Below are 9203 nucleotides of genomic sequence, written 5' to 3' on the forward strand. Positions count from 1 at the left end.
TGATCCTCTCAATAGATGCAGAGAAAGTATTTGACAAAATACAGCATTCATTTCTGATTAAAACTTTTCAGATGCAGGGATAGAGGGAACAGTCCTCAGCATCTTAAAAGGCATCTATGAAAAGTCCAAAGCAAATATCATTCTTAATGAGGAAACACTGCGAGCCTTTTCCCTAATTCAGGAACATGACAGGGATGTTCACTCTCACCACTGCTATTCAACATAGTATTAAAAGTTCTTGCCTCAGCAATCAGGCCACAAAAAGAAATAAAAAGCATTCAAATTGGCAAAGAAGAATTCAACCTCTCCCTCTTCATAGATGACATGATACTGTCCATAGAATACCCAAAAGACTCCACCCCACGATTGCTAGAACTCATACAGCAACAATTTGGCAGTGTGGCAGGATACAAACTCAATGTCCAGAAATCAGTGGCATTTCTCTACACTAACTATGAGACTGAAGAAACAGAAATTCAGGAGTCAATTCCATTGACAATTGCACTCAAATGCATAAGATATCTAGGAATAATCCTAACTAAAGGGGTAAAGAATATATACCCTAAAAACTGCAGAACACTTCTGAAAGAAATTGAGGAAGACACAAAGAGATGGAAAAATATTCCATGCTCATGGATTGGAAGAATTAATATTGTGAAAATGTCAATGCTACCATTTACACATTTAATGCAATCCCTATCAAAATACCATGGATTTTCTTCAGAGAGTAAGAACAAATTATTTTAAGATTTGTGTGGAATCAGAAAAGACCCTGAATAGCCAGGGGAATTTTAAAAAAGAAAACCGTATCTGGGGGCATCACAATGCCAGATTTCAGATTGTACTACAAAGCTGTGGTCATCAAGACAGTGTGGTACAGGTACAAAAACAGACACATAGATCAATGGAACAGAATAGAGAACCCAGAAGTGGACCCTCAAGTTTTTGGTCAACTAATATTTGACAAAACAGGAAAGACTATCCACTGTAAAAAAACAGTCTCTTCAATAAATGCTGCTCAGAAAATTGGGCATCTACATGCAGAAGAATGGAACTAGACCATTCTCTTACACCATACTCAAAGATAAACTCAAAATGGATGAAAGATCCAAATGTGAGACAAGAATCCATCAAAATCCTAGAGCAGAACACAGGCAACACCCTTTTTGAACTTGGACACAGCAACTTCTTCCAGGTTACATCTATGAAGGCAAGGGAACAAAAGCAAAAATGATTTATTTGGACTTAATCAAGATCAAAAGCTTCTGAACAGCAAAAGAAACAGTCAAAACACTCAAAGACAACCTACAGAATGGGAGAAGATATTTGCAAATGACCTATCAGATAAAGGGCTAGTATCCAAGATCTGTAAAACTAGTAGCAATATTAAGAAAAGGCAAATCTACACATAGATAATGATAATAGTAAGTAGTAAAGGAAAATCAATCAAAGTTGCATCAAATTGGGTACTTAGGGGATGCCGGGCTGCTCAGCAGTTGAGCATCTGCCTTTGCCCCAGGGCGTAATCTTGGGATCCAGGTTTGAGTTTCACATCCGGGTCCTTGTGGGGAGCCTGATTCTACCTCAGCCTGTGTCTCTGCCTCTCTCTCTCTCTCTCTCTTTCTCTCATGAATAAATAAGTAAAATCTTAAAAGATTGTGTTACAACATCCAATCTTATTAGCTGGGGAAGCCTGTATAGACAGCCAAATTGGAATTCTGATTGACAGGCCTTGGTGGAGCATCCTTCCTGCAGGTCAGATTTCCAACTGACCATCTCCCATAAGGGTTGTATTTATAGGGCAAATGACAGGGTCTGAAGTTAAACATTTGTCTACCTATGTACAGTTTGTAGTGAGCTGCATTCCTGCATTATCATGTCTTTACATATTCAAGAAGCCTGGGCCAGGTATGCTTGCTTCTCCTTCTGGATTCCATTATTGGGGGCCAGCACAGCCTGGAGCTGGAAGGGATTTAAGGCAAGATTTGTAGCTCTTGGCGTCCAGACCAGAAGGGCTAATTCTGACCTGAGGACCACCTAATGTCAACTAACTAGGATCCCAATGTCACTTATACATCATGAGTCTCACAAACATTCTTTAGCCTGCCTTTGTAAGTGCAGGTTGAGGGGTCCAGTAATATGGGACAAATCACAGAAATCTCCATCCATAAAATACAGGGTGGAATGACATATTCAAAGTGCTGAAAGATATATCATTTGCAAAAAAACGAAAAGAGAAAAGAAATATCATTTGCAAACAAAAATGTCTTACCAAGCAATATTATCAATCAGAATTGAAAGACGGATAAAAATTTTTCCAAGCAAACAAATGTTAAAAGAGTTACTAAACATTAAAAGGGATTTTTTAGCTGAAAAGAAATGACAGTAAATGATAAGAAGAAAAGATGTGAAAATAAAAACCTAATTAGCAAAGATAAATATAAATTAAAAGTATTGAGGAGTGCCTCAGTTAAGTCCCCAACTCTTAGATTTGGCTCAGGTCATGATCTCATGGGTCATGTGATTGTGCCCCCTGTCAGGCTCCAGGCTCAGTGGTGAGTAGACTTGAGGATTCACTCCCTTTGCTCCTCCCCCTACTTGTTCTATTTTACTTTCTTTCTAAAATAAGTAAATCTTTTAAAAAGTATTGAATTAATCACTTATAAAGCTACTATAAAGCTTAAAATACAAAAGTAGTAAAATTAAATAAAGCTACAATAATTACATAAGAAGTACATAAAATTAAAAGATATAAAATGTGACATCAAAAGCAAAACATATGGGGGATCCCTGGGTGCTCAGCAGTTTAGCACCTGCTTTCAGCTCAGGGCGTGATCCTGTAGTTCTGGGATTGAGTCCCACATCGGGCTCCCTGCATGGAATCTGCTTCTCCTTCTGACTGTCTCTCTCTGTCTCTGTCTCTGTCTCTGTCTCTCTCTGTGTGTCTGTCTCTCAAGAATGAATAAATAAAAATTCAAAAAATATGGGGGAAATTGTACTTATTTAAGTTGCTATCAACACACTGTATCCTATTTTATACATAAAATGGTATATATGAACTTCATGTTGACCACAAAGCAAAAACTTATTGTAGATCCACAAAATGAAATTTAAAAGGACAGAAACATAAATATAACAAAGCAGGTGACAATAGATTAAAGAACTGACAGCAATACAATAGTAGTAAAGAACTTTAACACCCATTTACATAAATAGTTAATCCAGACAGAAAGTCAATAAGGAACTATTGATCTTAAATGACATATTAGACAAGACGGACTTAATAGATATATACAGAACATTCCATCCAAAAGCATCAAGGCACACATTATTCTCAAGTGCAAATGAAACATTATTCTGGATAGGTCACATGTAGTCACTCACAAAACACATTTCAAGAGAATCAGGAAGCTTGAAATCATATCAGGCATCTTCTCTAACAACAGGGGTAGAAAACTAGAAATCATTTACAAGAAGAAAAGTGGAAAAATTACATATACATGGAGATTAATAACATATTTCTGAACTATTTTGTCATAGAAGAAAACAAAAGAGAAATAAAAAATTCCTAGAGCGAAACAAAAACAGAAATACAGTAAACAAAATCTTTGGGTTGCAACATAAAAGAAAAAAATATATAGGTCTCAGTGGAAAGTTCATTGGAATACAGAGTATCTTAAGAAACAAGAGAAGTATCAAATAAAGAATCTGAATTTCATACCTAAAGGAATTAGAAGAAAAACAAAGCCCAGTGTAGTAGAAGGAAGAAAATAATAAATATCAGAGTGCAAATAAATGAAATAGAGACTAACAGGATAATAGAAAAGGTTAATGGAGTTAAGATCTGATTCTTTGAAATAATAAACAAAAATGGACAGACCTGTGTCCAGACCCACCAAGAAAAATAGACAATTCAAATAAATAAAATAAAAAATTAAAGAGAAGTTGAAACTGATATCACAGAAATACACAACCAAGAACACAAGAGACTACTAGAAATAATTATATGCCAACAAATTGGATAATCTAGAAGAAATGGATACATTTCAACAAATTTACAATCTTCCACGACTAAGTCATAAAGAAATAGAAGATCTGAATAAACCAATTGCTAGATTGGATCAGTAATCAAAACCTCAACCAAAACAAATGTCCAGGATGAGATGGCATCATTAGTGAATTTTACCAAACATTTAAAGAAGATTTAGTACCTATCCTCTCAAACTTGTCCAGAAATTTGATGATATTGGAAGGTTTCCAAACTAATTTTATGAGGTCCACATTACTCTTATACTAAATTTAAACAAGTACACCACACAAAATGGAAATTATAAGTCAATACTCCTAATAAATATAGATGCAAAAATTCTCAACAAAGTATTAAAAAACTGATTTTAACAAATCATTAATAGAATCACACATCATGATAAACTGGGGTTTATTCCCATGATTCATGGATGATACAGCATTTGTAAATAAATCAAAGATACACTGTATCAATGCAATGAAAAATGAAAATTATATTATCATCTCAATAAATTAATAAATAGCATTCAACAAAATAAAACATCCATTTAAGAATTAAAAAATATGGAAGTTATTTCAACATAATGAAGTCCATATATGACAAGCCTGCACATAATTTCATACTCAATCTATAAAAAAAACTGAACTATTTTCTCTAAGATCAGGAAGAAGACAAAGATGCTCAGTCTCCCATTTTTATTTGACATAGTAATGGCAGTCATAGTCATACCAATAAGGCAAGAAAAATAAATAAAAGTAATACAAATTAAAATGTCACTATTTACATATTAAATGATACTATATATAGAAAACCCTAAAGATTTCACTTAAAAACTGTTACAAAAAATAAAAAAATAAAAATAAAATTTAAAAATTTTCTATAAAAATAAAATAAGAACTTGATAATTAAAAAAATAAAAAAAATAAAAACTGTTACAGCTAGTAAATGCATGTAGTAGATTTGTAGGATAATAATATGAAAAACTCTGCTGCATTTCTGTATATTAACAACTATCAGGAAGATAAATTAAGGAAATAATCCATTCACATTTACATCATAAAGAATAAAATACCTAGGAGTAGATTTAGCAAAGGAATTGAAAGAATTACCACTGAAAATTATAAGATATTGTTGGAAGAAATTGAAGACATGGATAAATGCAAAGATACTGCATGCTCATAGATTGGGTGAATTAATATTGTAAATATGTCCATATTACCTATAGCAATCTACTGTTTCAATGCAATCTCTATTAAAATTCCAACAGTGTTTTTTTACAGAAATAGAAAAAATAATTATAAAACATCTGGAATTACAAAAGATCCCAAATAGTCTAAATAATTTTGAAGAACAACAAATATCAATATATCAGACTCCCTCATCCCAAACTGTGCTAATAGTGATAATTACCAAAACAATATGTTATCAACACAAAACAGATGCATATATAAATGAAACAAAATAAACAGTCCATTAAAAAGTCATATGCTTTTTAAAAAAAAAAAAAAAGGGATCCCTGGGTGGCGCAGCGGTTTAGCGCCTGCCTTTGGCCCAGGGCGTGATCCTGGAGACCCGGAATCGAATCCCACATCGGGCTCCCGGTGCATGGAGCCTGCTTCTCCCTCTGCCTGTGTCTCTGCCTCTCTCTCTCTCTCTCTCTCTCTCTGTGTGACTATCATGAATAAATAAAAATTAAAAAAAAAAGTCATATGCTTCAGCGTGGATGGAACTAGAGGGTATTATGCTGAGTGAAGTAAGTCAGAGAAGGACAAACATTATATGTTCTCATTCATTTGGGGAATATAAATAATAGTGAAAGGGAATAGAAGGGAAGGGAGAAGAAGTGTGTGGGAAATATCAGAAAGGGAGACAGAACATAAAGACTCCTAACTCTGGGAAACGAACTAGGGGTGGTGCAAGGGGAGGAGGGCAGGGGGTGGGGGTGAATGGGTGATGGGCACTGAGGGGAGCACTTGGCAGGATGAGCACTGGGTGTTATTCTGTAAGTTGACAAATTGAACACCAATAAAAAATAAATTTATTATAAAAAATGTCACATGTATATAGACAATTATTTTATGGGAAAGTGGCAAAAATAGATATTGGGAAAAATTATTTATTTAATAGATGGTGTTGAGGAAACTGGACAGATACATGAAAATTAATCAGAAGGGATCACTATGTTACAGCATATGTAAAAGTTAACTCAAAATTCATTAAAGACTTGAATGTGAAACTGGAAAAATTAAAAGTCCAAGAGAAAGGGGCTCCTGGGTGGCTCAGTCAGTTAAGTGTCTGCTTTTGGCTCAGTTCATGATCCCAGAGTCCTGGAATTGAGTCCCATATAGGGCTCCCAGCTCAGCAGGGAATCTGCTTCTTCCTCTCCATCTGCACCTTCTCTTGTTTGTTCTCTCTCTCTCTCTCTCTTTTTATTCTCTCAAATAAATAAATAAATAAAATCTTTTAAAAGCCTAAAAAAATAAAACCTCCGAGAAGAAAACAGGCAGTATGCTCTTTGGTCTTAACAATTTTATTTTTATCTGACTCCAAAGGGAAGAGAAACAAAAATAAAAATATATAAACAGTACAACATTAACCTAGAAACCTTCTGCACAGCAAAAGTAACCAGCAACAAAACAAAACTGCAGCCAAGTAAATGGGAGAAGATATTAGCAAATCATATATTCAATAAAGGGTTAATATCCAAAATACATAGAAAAACTTGTACAACTCAATAACAACAATGAAAAATAATATGATTAAAAAATGTACAGGGTATCTGAGTAGACATTTTTCAAAGAGATACAGATAACCAATAGTCACATAAAAAGATGCTTAATATCACTAATTATAAAGAAAATTCAAATGAAACCCACAATAAAACATCACCATATACTTGTCAGAATATTTATTATTTAAAAAATGAGAAATAACAAGTGCTGATTAAGATGTGGAGAAAAAGGAAACTTTTGTGAACTGTTTGTGGGAATATAAATTGGTTCAGCTACTATGGAAAACATTATGGAGGTTCATCAAAAATCTTAAAATAGCATCACCATATGATCCAGCAATTTCACTAATGGGTATCTAGGCAAGGAAAATAGAATCATTAATTCAAAAAGATATATGAACCCCTATGTTGAATGCAGCATTAGTTAAAATAGCCATGATATGAAACTATCTTGAGTATTCATGATGTATTGATATATTTAAAAGATGTTGCATACATATACAGTAGAATACTACTGAGTCATAAAAAAAATTGAAATTTGCCTATTGTTACAATGTGAGTTGAGCTAGAGGGTAATATGTTAAATGGAATTAGTCAGATGCTGAATGTAAATATCACACAATTTTATTTATATTGGAATCTAAAAAACAAAACAAATAGACTCAAATGCATAGATACAGAGAACAAACTGATGGTTGCCAGTGGGGGGATGGGCTGGGGAAAGGTGATATGAGTTAAGGGGATCAAGAAGTGTAAACTTCCAGTTGTAAAATAAGTCATCGTGTTGTAATGTACATCATGGGGCATTTAGTCAATAATATTGTATTATCTTTGTATCTTGAGAGATCACTACTAGACTTATTGTGTTGATCATTTTGCAATGTATACAAATATTGAATCATCATGTTGTACACCTAAAACTCATGTAATGCTGCATGTCAATTATACCTCAATTAAAAAAAAAATAAGGGCAGCCCAGGTGGCTTAGTGGTTTAGTGCCACCTTCAGCCCAGGGTGTGATCCTGGAGACCCAGGATGGAGTCCCACATTAGGCTCTCTGCTTGGAACCTGTTTCTCACTCTTCCTGTGTCTCTGCCTCTGTGTGTGGCTGTCTCTCATGAATAAATAAATAAAATATTTAAAAAAAACCCATAAGACCCAATATGCTACCTACAAGAGGCTCGTTTGAGCTTTAAGAACATATAAAGTAACAAAGCTCAGGAAGATTTTGGTGGAATAAGAGAACTGTAGGCTCACCTAGTCCCACAAACACAAGTAAGTAATTATCAAATTTTCTAAACACCACAGAAATTTGACCTGAAGAATGACAAAACAAACTCCAGAACCAAAGGGAAAGGAGAGGCCACAGCAAAGAAAGTATGAAGTGAAGATATGTGGTTTAGGGGAGAAAAGGATTACAGATGCTGTGCATTATGGAGGACACATGAGACAGTAGTACACAGAAGAATTCACAAGGAGAATATTTTCACAAAACCATTGGCATCGAAAATGAGAGTGGCTAAATTTCATAAGTTCTTGCAAACAGTGAGACTTAAGCCTGGAGTTTCAAAGGTTAGGGGGTGTGGCTGGATAAAGTCTAGAACCACTGTACTTCTCCCAGAGAGAAGACAGTCAAATAACCTGGGGCAGACAGTGAAGAAACACACATCTAAGAAACAAAACTAAAAGGCTTATCAATAAGAAAAGGGGAGGGAACCAAATAAATTCCCAAATTAAGAAGAGAAATTGCATATTACACCATAAAAATATAAAGAATAAGAAGAGACTATTATGAAAAACTGTATTCCCAAATTTAGACAACTTAAAAGAAAATCGATAAGAGAGGAGGGGCAAGATGGGGGAAGAGTAGGGACCCCAAATCACCTGTCCCCACCAAACTACCTAGATAACCTTCAAATGATCCTGAAAATCTACGAATTCGGCCTGAGATTTAAAAGAGAGAACAGCTGGAATGCTACAGTGAGAAGAGTTCGAGCTTCTATCAAGGTAGGAAGGAAGACGGGGGAAAAAAGAAATAAAGAAACAAAAGGCATCCAAGGGGGAGGGGCCACACGAGGAACCAGGCTAAGGCCGGGACGAGTGCCCCCAGGACAGGAGAGCCCTGTCCCAGAGAAGCAGGAGCTTCACCAATCTTCCCGGGCGAAAGCCACCCGCAGGGAGTTAGAGCAGGACCCCAGGAGGGCGGGGATACCCTCAGGCTTCCTGGGACACTAACAGACACCTGCACGCCCAGGAGAGTGCGCTGAGCTCCCTAAAGGGCTGCAGCACGCACACATAGACCCGAAGAAGTCTGAGGGGCTCCTGCAGCAGCACTGCGTGGAGGGGGCTGCGGCCAGGAGCAGCTCAGGGGCAGCTCCAGGAGAGGAAGAGGCTCCATGCAGAGGGGGCTGCGTGGCTCCGGGAGCAGCTCAGAGGGGCTCGGGC

The sequence above is a fragment of the Canis aureus genome, chromosome X, assembly GCF_053574225.1.
Source record: "Canis aureus isolate CA01 chromosome X, VMU_Caureus_v.1.0, whole genome shotgun sequence".
Classification (NCBI taxonomy): Eukaryota; Metazoa; Chordata; class Mammalia; order Carnivora; family Canidae; genus Canis; species Canis aureus.